Genomic DNA, 18,890 nt, shown 5'->3' on the forward strand with positions numbered 1-18,890 from the left:
ATGGATTTCAACACCATGAATGAGCATTGTATAATTATTGACATCAACAATGGCAAGCGACTAGATTATTTTTTGTTTGAAAATTTTACAAATTTTATTAAAACGCAAACATTAAAATTTCTATAACTTGTTCTAACATTTATCTTTTAAGAACTACAAGTTTTTCTATCCATGGATTGCTTTAACAGAATGTTAATAATGTTATTGCCATCTTGTTGATTTATTTTATAACAAATACAGTACTTATGTACAGTATGTTGAATGTATATATCCGTCTTGTGTCTTATCCTTCCATTCCAACAATAATTTACAGAAAAATATTGCATATTTTATAGATGGTTCGAATTGCGATTAATTAATTTTTAAGCTGTGATCAGCTCGATTAAAAATTTTAATTGTTTGACAGCCCTAAATATAATATTATAACACTATTAATCAAATAATTAATATAGTAGTAATATAGTAATAGTAGTAATATAATAGTTTTGGGACCCCTGCTTTACAGGGATACATCCCCATTTCTGTCCAGACGAAGTAGAGCAGCAGACTGTCATGGTTTGTCATGGTAAAAATTTGCACCTCCGTGTGTTAAAAAACTTGTGATAATTCATATATTAATATTGTTTTGCTTTGCACATGGACTAAGAAAAGCCCCGCAGATGGTTTAAATGTGTATGAGTTTGTTTTTAAAGGCTCAGTAAGACCAGAACGGCATCTCGTTAAAATAATTCCTACACCCCGATGTGATATTTGATTATTTATTCCCGTTGAACCTTCCGGGGATGGGTCGTCTGCTAAACGCATGCGAATCCAGGAAGCTCGGCAGTAGACGCCGGCAACTAGCTGTCAGTGCGAATATCTGCACTCGCAGATCGGAGGCCGGCGTCTCGCTGCTATCGACAGTGTTTGCAAGAAAGTGTCAGCTCTTGCATATTCATGTGAAACTTTCCCTGACAATGCTGCTTCACAAAGTAGTTGCTGGTGCCTCGTTGCTGAAGTCGAACTTGTGCAGAAAAACCTGTCAACCACTGGAATGATCTTAAAACTCTTCTCCTGAGTAAATGCGAGACACTGGTTACACTGATGGAACGAATGCCAAACTTTAACTAGAAATATTTTTTTCTTTCTATTCTAATTTCAGCAGAATTGATTGATATCAATATCAGATTACGTAAACAATGAGCACGTTTGTTTTTCCACAATTTATAATCCATTTACGTCTTTGCGCATTCATTTTGCGAGAAACCGGCTTCAATTTGCGCGCTTCTCCACCCTTGTGTTTGTAAAGCTACTTAGCGGCGCTTCTCTGCGGGGGAATGTGGCTTGCCTTGTTTATGTGTGCGGCAGAAATATCATTGCTATAAGCTTTTAATCTGGAGAGAGACAATTTCAACGATCGGACCGCCTCTTGCTGCTGGTTTCTCAATGCGGCATAATCTCCAAAGAGGGAGACGTTATCATTCTGTACGTACTGTACAATCCGTACGTTCGGTTCAGTCCTTGCACATTCCAAAAATTCACTTTAATGTTCAAGCTCAGATTCAAATCCGGATTTACTCTAAAATTATTTCATTTCTAGAGAAATTTACCTGCCGAACTCGTGGTTTTTGGGATTTTTATGGTTTGCCAAAGAATGGTTTCATCAATCGTAGCAAGGCGTCCAGGTTCTGAAGAAGCAAAGCAGCCCCAGATTGACAGATTCCATTTACGTTGTTCATTAATTCTGGAATTTCTTACAAACATCTCCGTTGAGATTTAAAGACCAAATGTGTAGTAATTTCATAACATTCCAAATAGGGTCACAATTAAAGTAATTAAAAATTGTCCAACAAATAAAGCATGAAAAAAATAATCTATATGTTGTATATTTGACACAATAATCGCGTGTCCGAAGTTCGAGCCTGAAAGGGGACGAACCCGGAAGTGATGCGTCACACCGAGAACAGCGATGGCAGTGCTCCATACGGCCGCCAAACAAAGCCCTTCAAACAATGATTCAAACAGCGATTTAAGCGATAGATCGAGCGCAAGGGAGGAGATCCAAGTTTTTGAAGAGTTGGAGGAAGACGAAGAGGTTGGAATTTTATGTTGGACCTAACATGTATTAGCTAGACGCTAATCAGGATGCAAACAATGTGCCTAGACTACCTGACATGGAATGGAGACAAGACCCATCGAGATTACAAGATTGGTAAAATATAGGCTGTTATTATTTTCATGATTTGAAGATGCAGGCATTTGCATATAATTTTGTTGTGTCTATCTGATGACATTGTTTAAAAAAAAATTTTTTTTTAATCAAACTTCATGTTCATTTTGGCAGATCCGGCAGCTCTCGTGCATATAAAATAATAATAATATTAAAACATTGGGGGAAAAGAAAGAGATGGGTCGTTGGTGGCTTTCTCCACTTTATTGTGGCAACAATAAGAAAACAAAATAATAGTGGACTGCCGCCACATTCGACCGCAAAGTTTTGCTTCTCGCTCATCTGCCCCTCGCCTCCTACTACTCACAGCTCTCCAGTCCCAGCGTCTCTTATACGGATCGTGCATAGTGTCTTGTTATGAGCTTTTTGTTGACAAAGGTATCGAACACACGACATGCTGACAACTTTGTTTCTTTATTAACACATGGAGCTAACAGTACGAATACAGCTTGGGGCTCTCGGCATGCTGTGCGGAGCGATAGATAGAGCCTGTGCCTCTCTATCACACTCCCGCGTCACGTGACCAAAACAAGAGTAACGTTGCGTGCACTTCAGGGTGCCTCGAAAAACATTATATCAGAGCATTACATATGAAAGAGTCGGAGATTTGTTGATGCACTGTGAAGCTGGACCAAGAAATCACACTCCTGACAAAAAAAAAAAAACTTGAAATTTGCGGCATCTTGGGAGCAAGCAGCCAGGATCAAACGGTATTTCAACATGCTAAAAAGACTGTTGCATTTACTGTCTTTTTTCAAAAAGAAGGAAGATGGTTCAGTCAGAAAAGCACATTGAAAAGAAAGAAAAAAAGGAAAGTCCCACAGCATAGCAAGTGGGCATTTGCGGTTTGTTTTCAGCACCATTTTCTGCATAATGTAATGTCCGTAACTGGGTGCGGGCTCATGAAGGGGCCATCGGACAGCAGAGTGGTGACGTAGCGGGAAGTGAGGAGAAGAGTGCGGCGTGAGAGCGAAGTTGGCGGTCGCAGCAGTCCGCTGTTATTTTTGTTATTTGTTATTTAACTGTTGCCACAATAAAGTGAAGGAAGCCATCATTCACTCCTCTCCTTTCTATTTCCCTATTCGGGCTATTACAATATGTTCCAGGACCTGTCCACATGCCGTCATCCCTGCGCTGTCATATGTACTTTGCGTTCCGGCACCTTATGATTTACAAATTAAGCACTGTTCCACAACAGTTGGCAGCTCTGCTTTGACAAAGTCATCAGTCATCTATCCAAAAATCACACTTACTTTTTTGGCAAATCCTTGATCATAAGCAGACCGGTTGAGGAAGCAGGCATCTTCGAAGTCTTTGGAGCAGAGAACACGACTCGATGATGGCGTGAAATTCATTCGCTTAGTGCGAACAAAAGATGTCCATTTACATGCCCTGCTATCCTTCAGCCACTAATACAACTTTTCTTTAGATTGAGAACAATACATCGCCACACACCGCCGGGGCATCTTACCAAGAAGCAATGCAACAATACTGTGTGTATTTCAGACTTCCCTCGCAGTTCTCAGTGTGACGTCATTTCCGAAGATTCTCGAAGAAAAGCATTTTCGTTGTCAAGGGCGTTGCTATTGGTTAAACAAAGAATCTGGAAGGGTTGCGTTAAAAAAAATAACGAAAATATGCTTAGAATTGTTTAGCCATTGATATTATTCAAAAACATGGTTGGCCAACCTTACCTCGTTCACTCGCTGCCATCCCTCCCAGTTCAAATGGATTTAACGTCTATGGCTGTCAGTGGCAGTCAATACCAGGCAAATAGGTAATTTTTGGGCCATTTAAAGTCTCACTGGAACGGCACCAAACAAAAGTTCCAGCATCATCACCTTGTCCAATGCAGATTCTTGACTCTTGACACCTTGTCCAATGCAGATTCTTGACAAGGTGATGATGCTGGAACTTTTGTTTGGTGCCGGTCCAGTGAGATTTAACAAGATGATTGCCTGAATAAGACATCAAAATTCCCTCAGTAAACACTGACACCTTTTTAAAACGATATCTCGATTCTTGGCAGGAGCATATCGATAACCTTTTGGGATACAAAGTATCACGATATATCACCATTTCGATATTTTGTCACATCCAGAATAACTATCCAAAAACGTGTATAATGAATTGTATTAATAAAACACAGATCACAACATAGTTCTTCTTACAATTAGAATAATTTGTCAGCGTCAAACTATGAACACACTATTAGAAAATAAAATACAATGATGAGGGTGTACAATAATGCTATAAAATAAATCCGTAAAATCATATTTCTTCCCAAAAACATACAGTGCCTTGCAAAAGTATTCGGCCCCCTTGAATCTTGCAACCTTTCGCCACATTTCAGGCTTCAAACATAAAGATATGAAATTTAATTTTTTTGTCAGTAATCAACAACAAGTGGGACACAATCGTGAAGTGGAACAACATTTATTGGATAATTTAAACTTTTTTAACAAATAAAAAACTGAAAAGTGGGGCGTGCAATATTATTCGGCCCCTTTACTTTCAGTGCAGCAAACTCACTCCAGAAGTTCAGTGAGGATCTCTGAATGATCCAATGTTGTCCTAAATGACCGATGATGATAAATAGAATCCACCTGTGTGTAACCAAGTCTCCGTATAAATGCGCCTGCTCTGTGATAGTCTCAGGGTTCTGTTTAAAGTGCAGAGAGCATTATGAAAACCAAGGAACACACCAGGCAGGTCCGAGATACTGTTGTGGAGAAGTTTAAAGCCGGATTTGGATACAAAAAGATTTCCCAAGCTTTAAACATCTCAAGGAGCACTGTGCAAGCCATCATATTGAAATGGAAGGAGCATCAGACCACTGCAAATCTACCAAGACCCGGCCGTCCTTCCAAGCTTTCTTCTCAAACAAGGAGAAAACTGATCAGAGATGCAGCCAAGAGGCCCATGATCACTCTGGATGAACTGCAGAGATCTACAGCTGAGGTGGGAGAGTCTATCCATAGAACAACAATCAGTCGTACACTGCACAAATCTGGCCTTTATGGAAGAGTGGCAAGAAGAAAGCCATTTCTCAAAGATATCCATAAAAAGCCTCGTTTAAAGTTTGCCACAAGCCACCTGGGAGACACACCAAACATGTGGAAGAAGGTGCTCTGGTCAGATGAAACCAAAATTGAAATTTTTGGCCACAATGCAAAACGATATGTTTGGCGTAAAAGCAACACAGCTCATCACCCTGAACACACCATCCCCACTGTCAAACATGGTGGTGGCAGCATCATGGTTTGGGCCTGCTTTTCTTCAGCAGGGACAGGGAAGATGGTTAAAATTGACGGGAAGATGGATGCAGCCAAATACTGGAACATTCTGGAAGAAAACCTGTTGGTATCTGCACAAGACCTGAGACTGGGAAAGAGATTTATCTTCCAACAGGACAATGATCCAAAACATAAAGCCAAATCTACAATGGAATGCTTCAAAAATAAACGTATCCAGGTGTCAGAATGGCCAAGTCAAAGTCCAGACCTGAATCCAATCGAGAATCTGTGGAAAGAGCTGAAGACTGCTGTTCACAAACACTCTCCATCCAACCTCACTGAGCTCGAGCTGTTTTGCAAGGAAGAATGGGCAAGAATGTCAGTCTCTCGATGTGCAAAACTGATAGAAACATACCCCAAGCGACTTGCAGCTGTAATTGGAGCAAAAGGTGGCGCTACAAAGTATTAACGCAAGGGGGCCGAATAATATTGCACGCCCCACTTTTCAGTTTTTTATTTGTTAAAAAAGTTTAAATTATCCAATAAATTTTGTTCCACTTCACGATTGTGTCCCACTTGTTGTTGATTCTTGACAAAAAATTAAAATTTTATATCTTTATGTTTGAAGCCTGAAATGTGGCGAAAGGTTGCAAGGTTCAAGGGGGCCGAATACTTTTGCAAGGCACTGTACCTTAATGGCTGCACAATAAAACCGAAGGAAATACAGTCCAAATCTTGGGCAATTCAACTCGAAAAACGACAGCTGTTAGTGGCACCGGTCCAGCGGTGAAAACAAACGCTGCCCAAAAAGCTCGCGAGCTAACGCTGAGCCCGCGCCATTTACCATTTCTCTGCCTTTTTGAAATGTTAACTGGCGTTCACCCTCGCTTTCTAACGTGAAAGCAACGCTTGAAACTAACAAAAAATAGCGATGGCGTGACGTCAAACAAGTCTGAGTGTTACAAAGGAAAGCGGACCGCATATTTTCTGGAGTATAATGATATACCAGGGATGCAAAGCAATTACTGTCTAGATCAACAATTTAGATAAATAAGATTTAATAAATGACAAAATTAGACGACAAATAATAATCTGTCTTACTATCAATGCTGAGAGGTGACGGATGAGACACTGTTAGACGACCAAAAAACAAAAAAACAAAAAAAAACAAAAAAAAAAATGGCACAGCTGACTATAAGCCACCACCCATCAAATTTGACACAAAGACAATATTTGTTCATAGATAAGCTCCACCGGAGTATAAGCCACAGCTGTCCTCACTGTATTATGGGAATATTTACACCAAAAGATATTACCCGGTAACACTTTATTTGACACTCATAAGACCAAATGAACCACCATGAAGCTTCGAACCAATTGGTTGCAAAGCTTCATTGCTTCAAAAAGTTTCATTTGGCCATGACTGCTCCCTTGGGGGAGACAGTCAACCTCTGCTGCCACCTGCTATCAATGCTGTTCTTGTCCAACATGCCTCCTAGCATGCATTGTGACGCTACAGATGTAAATAACAATCAAAATCATGTTCTGTGCTCATTATTTCTTCAGTTACTGTTCCATTTGTTTCATTAATAGCTAGTTATGGTATTTGGTAACACTTTACTTGACGGAGGTGCCATAAGACTGTCATAAGACCATCATACTTCTGATATGACACTGCCTTTAGCAGTGCATTAATGAATGCTCAAGACTAGGACTGTCAAAATTATCGCGTTAACGGGCGTTAATTAATTTATTTAATTAACCACTTTAAAATATTTGACGCATTTAATGCACATGCCCCGCTCAACCAGATTAAAATGACAGCAAAGTGTCATTACCACTTGTTACTTGTGTTTTTTGGTATTTTTCCGCCCTCTGCTGGCGCTTGGGTGGCGACTGATTTTATGGGTTTCAGGCTTCAGCACCATAATTATTATTGACATCAACAATGGCAAGCTACTAGTTTATTTTTTGATTGAACATTTTACAAACTTTATTAAAACGAAAACATTAAGAGGGGTTTTAACATAAAATTTCTATAACTTGTTCTAACATTTATCTTTTAAGAACTACAAGTCTTTCTATCCATGGATCGCTTTAACAGAATGTTAATAATGTTAATGCCATCTTGTTGATTTATTGTTATAATAAACAAATACAGTACTTATGTGCAGTATGCCCATATACATATGTAGACGTATATCCGTCTTGTGTCTTATCTTTCCATTCCAACAGTAATTTACAGAAAAATATGGCATATGTTATCAATGGTTTGAATTGCGATTAATTACGATTAATTAACTTTTAAGCTGTGATTAACTCGATTAAAAATTTTAATCGTTTGACAGCCCTACTTATGACAGATGTTATTTAGTGTCATCTGGCAAATTATCTCACTTTTAACACTGTAAGTCCCGGGGGGGGGTTGGCTATATAGAAATAACAGAAAGGCGTCAAATTACCCCGATACTGACTACTGGGCTTTGTCAAACAATAGACCACTCAAACAAACAATCAAGCAGGCCACCCCTTACACACTCCTGTGGAGTCGCTGCCTAGGTGTGAATTGCAATTAGCATCTTGAATATAAGAGTGACGGGTGGACTTCTTGGTGGGTCTTGCAAAGGAATTGGCTCACTGTCATGTGGGCGCAAAGAAGGCGCAGGAGGAAAAATAACTTCGGCAACATCCTTCAACACCAAGCCCCGGGAAAAGGGCAAAGTGTCATATGTCACTACTTAAAAAATGTTTTGTTTTTTACAACACCGTCCCTTGTACTGTAGGCAAACTGCAGCTTTTGGAATATGTAAAAAGGTTGTCCACCCGATTGCCTGCCTGAGTGGTCCACTGTCCGACAAGCAACAACTTTTTTGTCCAACTGGATCAGCCTGTTCAAGAGGGGGGGTTGAAAGAAAATGACCTCCCAAGGTGTTCATTGCCTAACACAACCATCCAATGGCACCTTTCTGTCTCCATACAGTTTACACACACACACACACACACAATATATGTGAGACATACTGTAAGTCTGACCACTGTATGGTTCCATGCATGAACTTAAAAAAAAGACAACCGGACTAGTATGTCCCATTTGGTTTACACAGAGGATAAAACTGGAAGAGTTGAAGGGACAAGTTAACACTTAAAAAGAAAAGTCACATCCTGTCAGTAGTTTGGTCTATTTTATGGTGGCTTTTTCACACCAACCTGTCCACTGGGCTTGAATGTGACAACAGGCCAGCTAGAATAAATTCTTTTTTTTTTTTTTTTTTTTTTTTTTTTATAGAACAGGTCTGAACGGTATCTGCTAGGGTGTCGTCAGTAAATTTGGCTTCACTTTTCCCGAGAAAGTGTGATTAGCCTCAGTTCATTCATGATTTAACAACGGTGGTTTCACACAAGACCAAGTAGTTTTCAGTAGTTTTTATTAAGCTCCTTAATGACTAAAATCAATATTTTTTTGTATGTTGGTAATTGAATACGAATCAGTACTGTTTAGCTAGCATTGACTTCATTATTAAGCCATTTTATCATACTTGGAATCTATCATCTATTCATAGTACACATAAAATACACGCATAATGTGGCTAAATAGCTTGTAAACATAGATTTTGCGGTGTTGCGATATTGTAACTTTTAGTTTTCTCGAAGGCATTTGCGATTCTATTTTCTTCATTAGCCACTACTGTTGTGACGGAAGATTAATTGTGCAAAAATAGCTGAGTCACTATCATGGCCTTCGAGGAGACATTGCACTTAAGCTAATTAGCGCACTAGACAGCAACAAAACAATTCTTCCCGCTTGACAAATTTAGACAATAGGCCATTAGGAACACTCAAAATCACTCCTTCCACACATAGTGCTTTTCGTGTCGGGCCAAACAGTCCTCTCGTTTGCAGCCCGGATTTCAGAACGACTGAATTAAACTTGCAAATGTGAGCTTGTGATTAATTCTAAGACAGATTTGCCATCATAGGCAGAGTTGAACTCGCTGCTGCTTTTTGATCAAAATAAGAACATAGGGCATAATCGTCCTAAAAAAGGATAAATTCCGACAAAGTTTGAGCTTGAGAAGAAATGTAAAACTTAGCTTCGTGGACTGAGAGAGAACTCATTGTGCATTAGAAGACTCAGATGGCTTTTCTAACCGCATTAAGTCCGGATTATTGACCATCATTTTTAGTTTTTTTCCATTGCTAAATTTCAAAGCTATATTTCAAAGTTAACGAATGCTTTGAGATACCGCCTCCCTAACTGTAGCCCCTCACCTAAGCTTTTTCTTAGGGTTAACAATTGGGGTTAAATGCACATGATTAAGTCATGACATAAAGTCAACAAATTCCACAATGATATAAAGTTTTGTTAGCAATTGGGAGTTAGCCAGGGTGTTTAGCTCGCTTGTCAGCACGCACCAACTTTAACTGGAGTCCAGGTTAATTAAAATGTTGAGTTTTAATTGAACCAATCTCGTGAAACTGCTTGAGTTCGAGTTTGGAAACCTTTTTCTTGATGTTATAGTTGCTGTTTAACTCTGCATAATATTATTGAAGCGCTTTCGTATGATACTGTAAATCAGTGCTTCTCAATTATTTTCTCTTAAGCCACCCCCCCAGGAAGAAAGAAACATTTCACCCACCCCAACTCTCTGTAAATAGTACCATTTGTCAATAATAGTACACTTCTGCATAATATTGTCCTTTTTAATCCTAAAGAAAAGTAATATAGATCAATTTACAATAAAGGACCATAATTTTCGTACTATATGGTGTACCTGACTATAAGCCGCCACCCACCAAATTTGGCATGAAAACGGCATCGGTTCATAGATAAGCCGCACTGGACTATAAGCCGAGGCTGTCCTCACTGTATTATGGGATATTTATACCAAAAGAATTTAACTTATAACGCTTTATTTGACACAGGCATCATAAGACTTAATGAACCACCATGAAGCTTTGAACCAGTTGGCTCCAAAACTTGCTTCAAGAAGCTTCATTTGGCCATCACTGCTTCCTTGGGGAAGACGGTCAACCTCTGCAGTCAACACTGTTGTTGTCCAACATGCTTCATAGCATACATTGCAGCCCTACAGATGTAAATAACAATCAAAATTCTTGTTCTTTGCCAATCATTTCTTCAGTTACTGTACCAGTTGTTTCATTATTTGCAAGCTATGGTATTTAGGAAGACTTTATATGACAGTGGTGCAATAAGAGTGTCATAAAGCCATCATAATTATAATGATATTAATGATTGATTAATGATCATGGCAGTGTCATACTGCCATGATCATTAATAAATGCTTGGGACAGATGTCATTTTGTGTCGTCTCACTATCTCACTTTTGAATGGATGTAAAAGATCTGGACATGAATGGAGTTAGTGACATAATTTTCCGGATGACAATTAATTACATATGTCATAAGCGTTCATGAACCATGTTAGTGTCATGTCATATTTATGACGGTCTTATGGAAGTCTTCTGATGACACTGTCAAATAAAGTGTTACCTATGAACCCAAATAAATCAACAAATAAGCCGCACTTGACTATAAGCCACAGGATTTAAAACAAGGGATAAAAGTAGTGGTTTATAGTCCGAAAATAACTTTTTTAACATTGGTTTCGAACAGAAAAGACTTACAGAGCCTCAATTTGCCTGAATTAAAAAGCGTGACATCCAAACTGTAAAAAAGCACCCAAGGTACATTTTTGACAATTTAATACTGAAAAAACAATTTAATTAAATCAATAAATAATGATAAATTCAAATTAATTAGCAACATTAACACATGGGGGCAATATGCCATACAGTTTGACCGACGAAAAAAAATTAATAGAAGAAAAATGACAGCATCATTAGAGAGAGAGAGAGACCATTTTTATTTTTGCTGCGGGCAGTACCAGCTCCTTTGCTTTAGTGTGGGATTATTTTGCACTGAGCAACTTGGTATGCCACCTTATATGATGCTAAAAGTTTACTGGTTTACTGATAGAACACTGATAAAGTGGGACGATCGTTGGCACGTATTCGCTGAAAAAATGGCGAGTTATCAATGTGATTGGGGTCTCATTTCTAATTAACATTTTTAGACAAAGTAAGCATTTTGGTCTATCCTCGTCTACCACTGTATCAAAAGTCAAAGCAAATGCTACGTACGCTTCATCATCATATTTCCTCGTCTTTGCTCTTCATATAGTGGGGCAAATAAGTATCTAGTCAACCACTAATTTTCTCCCACTTGAAAATATTAGAGAGACCTGTAATTGTCAACATGGGTAAACCTCAATAATAAGAGTCAGAATGTGGAAAAAAAACAAACAACAAAAAAACCTGAAAATCACATTGTTAGATTTTTAAAGAATTTATTTGCAAATCATGGTGGAAAATAAGTATTTGGTCAATACCAAAAGTTTATCTCAATACTTTGCTATGTATCCTTTGTTGGCAATAACGAAGGCCAAACGTTTTTTGTAACTCTTCACAAGATTTTCACACACTGTTGCTGGTATTTTGGCCCATTCCTCCATGCAGATCTCCTCTAGAGCAGTGATGTTTTGGGGCTGTCATTGGGCAACACAGACTTTCAACTCCCTCCACAGATTTTCTATGGGGTTGAGATCTGGAAACTGGCTAGGCCACTCCAGGACCTTGAAATGCTTCTTAAGAAGCAACTCCTTTGTTGCCCTGGCCATCCCCTGTTTGGGATCATTGTCATGCTGAAAGACCCAGCCACGTCTCCTCTTCAATGCCCTTGCAGATGGAAGGAGATTTTCACTCAAAATCTCTTGATACATGGCCCCATTCATTCTTTCCTTTACACAGATCAGTCAGCTTGGTCCCTTTGCAGAAAAACAGCCCCAAAGCATGATGTTTCCACCCCCATGCTTCACAGTGGGTATGGTGTTCTTCGGATGCAATTCAGTATTCTTTCTCCTACAAACACGAGAACCTGTGTTTCTACCAAAAAGTTCTATTTTGGTTTCATCTGACCATAACACATTCTCCCAGTCATCTTCTGGATCATCCAAATGCTCTCTAGCGAACCGCAGACGGGCCTGGACGTGTACTTTCTTCAGCAGGGGGACACGTCTGGCAGTGCAGGATTTGAGTCCCTGGCGGCTCATTGTGTTACTGATAGTAGCCTTTGTTACTGCGGTCCCAGCTCTCTGTAGGTTATTGACTAGGTCCCCCCGTGTGGTTCTGGGATTTTTGCTCACCGTTCTTGTTATCATTTTGACGCCACGGGGTGAGATCTTGCATGGAGCCCCAGATTGAGGGAGATTATCAGTGGTCATGTATGTCTTCCGTTTTCTGATAATCTGATTTTTTTACACTAAGCGTTTTACATATTTCAGATTCAGTCTTCCCAGCCTGGTGCAGGTCTACAATTTTGTCTCTGGTGTCCTTCGACAGCTCTTCGGTCTTGGCCATAGTGGAGTTTGGAGTGTGACTGACTGAGATTGTGGACAAGTGTCTTTTATACCAATATTATGAGTTAAAACAGGTGCCATTGTATCTCCAGTGCTCTTGTTTGGTTAAAAAAATACAGCGCACACTCTGAAAATGAGAGCGCCATTGCCACTCATTGAGTAAATGTGCGATTACACTTTATTATAGTATGGCAAAAAAGTATGTTCGCTGAAGGTCACATGCGCCACCTGTGACATCGCTCTGGGGCGCGCCCCACTATTTCAGAAGCACTAGTGTAAATGGATACACAAAAATGTAAATCTTTATTAAAGGAAACCACAGGTAGAAAGACTTGTAGTTCTTAAAAGATAACGTTATTACGAGTTAAAATAATTTGATATTAGTCCCCCTCTTGATGTTTTCGTTTTTATGCAATTTGTAAAATTAGTTTAATTAGTAGGGCACCATTGTTGACGTCGCAGGGTTACGCTGCCGGGCTTCCAAAGTATGACTCTAGCGACACAGCCCTTTCAATTTGAACCCGATAGGAACATTAATGAGCATGACAGCACTGTCAATATCTCACAAAACGAACAGCAAAAGCAAAATGAACAGGAAAGACTGGACAAGACAAGACGAGAGTCGGACAAAACCGGTGCACTAAAATGTGCACCACTGGCGAAACGTCCTACAAGAGGCGAATTTGACACCCAAAGTACTACCGTCCGCTTTGAGCTTGTTTTGTTTAGATGCATACAGACAGAACATACTAAATATGCTACGTGGCTAATGTGGTCAACAAATCAACAATCTGCTTTAAAGCTACCACAAGAAAACAAATGCTTAAAAGTATGAGAGGGAAACACATGCTAAACGTATTTTGAGGCAATGAAAAGGTAATAAAAGACTCAATAAAAACACAAATAGTAAGAACTCGCCGCTTTTAACCCATGTGCGCATGTGTTGGACGTCTCGCCGTGTAGGAAGGAATTGCAGAACACCGGTAGTGTTCATCTAGTAACAGTGACAAACTACCCCGAGTGTCCATTGCGCGCATAAAACATTGTAGTCATGAAATAAATTCAACAAATTCTACATTGATCTGAAGTTTTGCTAGCAATTGGGAGTTAGCCAGGGCGTTTAGCTAGGTTGTCTGCGCTACGCTGCCGTTTTGGTGGCCTGGGTTTGATATATTGACGTAAACCAGTACTTCTCAAATGGTGGGGCGGGCCACCCAAGGGGGGCGCGGAGCTATGCCAGGGGTGGCGCATGTGACCTTGGGGAACATACGTTTTTTGCTGTACTAGAATAAAGTGTAATTGGACATCCACTCAGTCGGTGCCAGTGGCGCTTTGGACGCTCGAGACATGGAAAGCTAAGACGAGGAAATATGAAGAAGCCTATGTAGCATTTGGCTTGGACTTTTAGCACAGTGGGAGACCAGGAAAGACCAGTCTGTTTACCATGTCTAAAAATGTTCGCAGTGGACAGCAGGATGCCAAATCAATTAAGAGGTCACATAAAGACATTAGACATCTCAATTTAATCAAAATAAAATTAAATGGAAAAAAACAAATGAATATGAATCAGGAATTATTATGGATGAAAATTGTCCAATTAAAAAAAATTGGTCTAAAATAAAAAAACAAAACAAAAAAACAGCTATGACATGTAAAAAAAAAATATATAGAAAATTGGACATTAAAATTTTTTTTAAAAAATTTAAAAAACTTGAAAAATTATAAGAATTTTTAAACAGAATAAATTCCATTTTTATTTTTTATGAGTCGCCTTTTTTTATTTTTTAAATATTTAAATTTTTTTCACATTTTCTCATGTTGTAATCTTAGTCATTTTTTGGTCTATATTAAAAAAACACATATATGGATAATTTATTATCAATAATTATATGTAAATTTACAGCAAAAATAAAAACTGTCCCTCTGCTCAATGACAATGTCGTGTTTGTTCTATTAATTTTTGTTTTTTCCGGTCAAATTGTTTGGGATTTAATTCTCAAGAGTTAATGTTGCTAATCAATTTGAATTTATAATAATTTTTTTGATTTTATTAAATTTATTTTTCAGTATCAAACGGTCAACAAATGTGCCTTGAGTGTAATTTTTACAGTTTGGAAGTGTTTTTTTTTTTTTTTTTTTAATTTAGGCAAATTGATGTGCTTGAAGTCTTTTCTGTTCAAAACAAAACAATGTTAGTAAACTCGTATTGTAAGTTGATCTATATAGGTTTTTTCTTTAATATTAAAAAGGACACAATGTTATTCAGAGGTGTACTGATTATAATAATCTTATAGACAAATGATACGGCATTTGCAGTGGAGGCAGAGAGTTGGGGGGGGGGGGGCGCAAAACATTTACGTCTTCCATTGTGGGGGCATTTAAGAAAATAATTGAGAAGCACTGACTTGAACTGTTGTCCAGTTGACTTAAAATGTTGAGTTCAATTTTTTCTCAACAGCGTAGTTGCTGTTTAACTCTGCATAATATTCTTTTAATACGTTTTGTGTTATACTGTAAATAGACACACAAAAGTGTAAATCTTTATTAACATGATGGCTTTCAATATTGTCTCTCTATTACAAGCACTTCTATTCATACTGTCACTTCTGCTGCTAAATGCTAATGAATTCTCCCGTTGTAAAATGCAACTCCGCCATTTCCTACATGCTGCATATTGCATCTCGCGCCCTTTGACCAATCCTATCTTTCGCCATTCGCATATGACAGTCACGTTTACAAAAATAGGTTCCTCGCGTCGATTGCCTTTTGTGCCAAATCGTACCCTGCTTTTTTTTTCTGCCGGCATGTGCCCATTCTGTGCGCAATTCCCTAGTGCATTTGCATGTGATATTTGGATAACAATGTTAGGATGGTAGCAGTTTATGAGATGCGGCCCTCAAGGCTAAGCATTTAAAAATGGAGAGGAACACACACAAAAAAAAAAAGGGAAATAAAACCAACAGCATCTGTGATAGTCTTCCCAGGCTGTTTGAGTGTATATCAGGGCTCGGTATGATAAAGCAGGTTTAATAGGCTGCTGTATCAGAGCGCGGCTGGGGGATGAAACGGGCTCCTGACTCTGGTTAAGCCCTTGAGAGGGCAACGAGGCAGGGCGCAGGAGCCTGAGCACGGCCCTGATGATTATCCGCCTCCGAAACCGCCAAACGCTGTGAGGAGCACGGCATTGGTACCACTCAATTAACAAGCTAGTGTTTGTGCCTGTGGTCATCACGTCACTTCAGCCGATAAAATCAATTACGGTATTTCGTCGCACAAAGCAACAACAAAAAAATGGTAAAATAGAGAACAATTGGTAACGACAGTTGAAACCTGTGGTTTTCAAAGTGTGGTATGAGTACCACTTGTGGCACGTGAGCGCCCACTAGTGCTCGCAAATAATTGAATGGGTTTAAAGTGCCATGTTTATTTCATAATACACACGGTATTTTATGCTCCTGAATGAAATTGACCGCTTGGATGTGTGTGGAAGCGATCGCTATATTTATTTAGTTTTGCGAATCCCGTGTCATGAAAATGAGTGACTTCCGGCAACAGTCTCGAGGTGAGAAAGAGGGCGCTGTGACGTGTACGGAGGAAGGAGTCCTCTTCACTATACAGCCGTACTGTTGTATGAGAAGGACTGAGGATTCAGCTGATTTTGCGGATTAACACATTTATTTTTCGCATGACGCCAGTGTTGAAATTCGCCTCCCCAGTCAAGCCGTACGGAAACAGCGACAGCCAAAACAAGTGCCGCTCGGCCGATGCTGCCTCGCGTGCGCCAACCGGGATGGCGGAACTTCGCGCGTTCTCTTCTTATTTTAACCCTTTGTACTGACTCCATGTTTCAAAATTTTAAAGAAGACTCATTGACAATTTATTCGTCGACATTGGTTAAAAACAAGGCAAAAACAGACGACGGCGGGAACAATGCTGAATCCAAAGCAAGGCTACATAGATAATGTTTCCGAGCAGCAAATCTGTCTTATCTCAGAGTCCAGTGTTTTTTAAAGCCGTGGGCCGGCCGAAGGTGTGTCCGGGCGTTGCTTTGGGATCATCCCTCTCTGGCCGGTTTCGGGCTGTTTAGGTTTAGGTGCGTGGATGGGATGTGGTTGCCACAGCGACCGACGCTGCTCTTGTCGTCACAAGCGCCTGCTATCAACTTTGTTAATCCGGGCTGGCTCTACTTGTTTTAGGACAAAGCGCGCTGGTTTTTATCCTTGTTCGTTTGTCGGGAGAACTGATTGCCAGAGTTGGTGTGTCAATCTTGCTCGTGGCGCCCACATTGGGCTTCTGTGATAAGATGGCGTTGTGTATCGATTGTTTCTTTAAACTATGGTGTGCTATTTATTTTACATTAGGTGTGTTAGAGTAGTGCAGTCCTACAGTGAATATGAGAAATGATACTATTCCCTGATTGATTATATTACGTGTGTTCGAGTAATGCAAACGGTTAGACGGTGCCTACGAGAAACGGTACCATTTTTCCTTTTCCCCCTCATGAGCGCCGATAAGGTGATTAACTTTACTGTGTCAGACTTCACAGAGTGAAGTCTGCCTAATATTAAACTATAGTTAGATGAGTGTGTTAGACTAATGCAAACAATAATATGGTGTGTGCGAGAACGGTACATTTTCCCTTCACCAGCCAAACGGCTGCAGAAAAATCTTGCTGTAAGAGGGAGAGTGGTGTGCGCCTTTCTGGGGTTTCAAAAGGTACCCATTCACTGGTGGATATTGGCCAAAACAAGCCCTACTACTAAGGGACCATTGGACTTATCAGGAAGTGAGTAAATATCGTGTTTTGTTTTATGTCAAATACTAGGATCATTTTAATATGTAGGTGGCTTGCATTTTGTGGCTGACATGGTTCTTGCCTCCTCGGCGGCTTGTTACACATACCCCCGCCGGGAGACAACTATACTCAGCTTATTGCCCTCTTCATGCGACCGGTGTTCTGTCAAATTTTCCGACCGATCAGAACTTTGTGTTAAAAATAGCTGCGAATGCAGCGATTATAAAGTAAACAGTACAAACTTTCTTTAAATAAAGGACTACTTACGTTTGATCATGGATTGGCATGTCAATGTCATTGATTGGCAGCAGTCATTGTCCAGCTGCTTCCCCTGCGAGCTCCCCTGTCCGTAGTAGCTATGAACAGGCTGTAAATTGCTCTCAATACTTATATTGCCGATCAGCGAAGACAATCGACAAACCAGTCGTCATGTGAAATTGTCCGGGCTAGTTATGTGTGATTTTCCGCTTCGAAGACTTTGAAACATCACTCGGTTAGGGTTAGCATGTCGACCAGCGTTCACGCCTCTTGGTTTGTTTACATTCTCCGAAGCCAGGGAAGGGAAATGACATAAGCCCGATTTAGGTGGCATAAAACATCGTTCGGGAGGTGCGACAGTAAAGGTAAAGTCGACAGTTTTGACCATTATGGAGTAATTTTGCCATGTCGTCTTGAATAAATGGATTTTTATTATTTCATATTCCATTTAGCACAAGACTGTTATTTGTCATGACCGTGCCATTTATTTAGCTATTGGGGAAAAATACTTGGATAAAAAAATAATATCCTGTAAAAATATTGGAGTAGAGATACTGAAACAATGATATTTTGCGGCTCTCTTCGTCACGTTTTCCTCGTTCTGAATAATTCCCCCTCAACGGGCTGACTGGTCCTTTTCAAGCCATTTATTTATCTATTGGGGAAAATTCTTGGATAAAAAGAATATCCTGTAAAAAATATTGGAGTAGAGAGACTGAAACAATGACATTTTGCGACTCTCTTCGTCGTGTTTTCCTCGTTGTGAATAATTCCCCCTCAATGGGCTGCATACTAAATCAGATGAAATCGGGACTCCGCTGACGTCATCCACCTGTTGGGGACGATAGAGCCCTATAATGGTAGGCATGGCTAACCAGCAGATTAAAAGACTAATTTCTCGTCATCTGCGCTTTGCTAAATTGTTGTATATAGTCGAATCGTCTCAAAATATGATTG

The sequence above is a fragment of the Corythoichthys intestinalis genome, chromosome 13 (assembly GCF_030265065.1).
Source record: "Corythoichthys intestinalis isolate RoL2023-P3 chromosome 13, ASM3026506v1, whole genome shotgun sequence".
NCBI lineage: Eukaryota > Metazoa > Chordata > Actinopteri > Syngnathiformes > Syngnathidae > Corythoichthys > Corythoichthys intestinalis.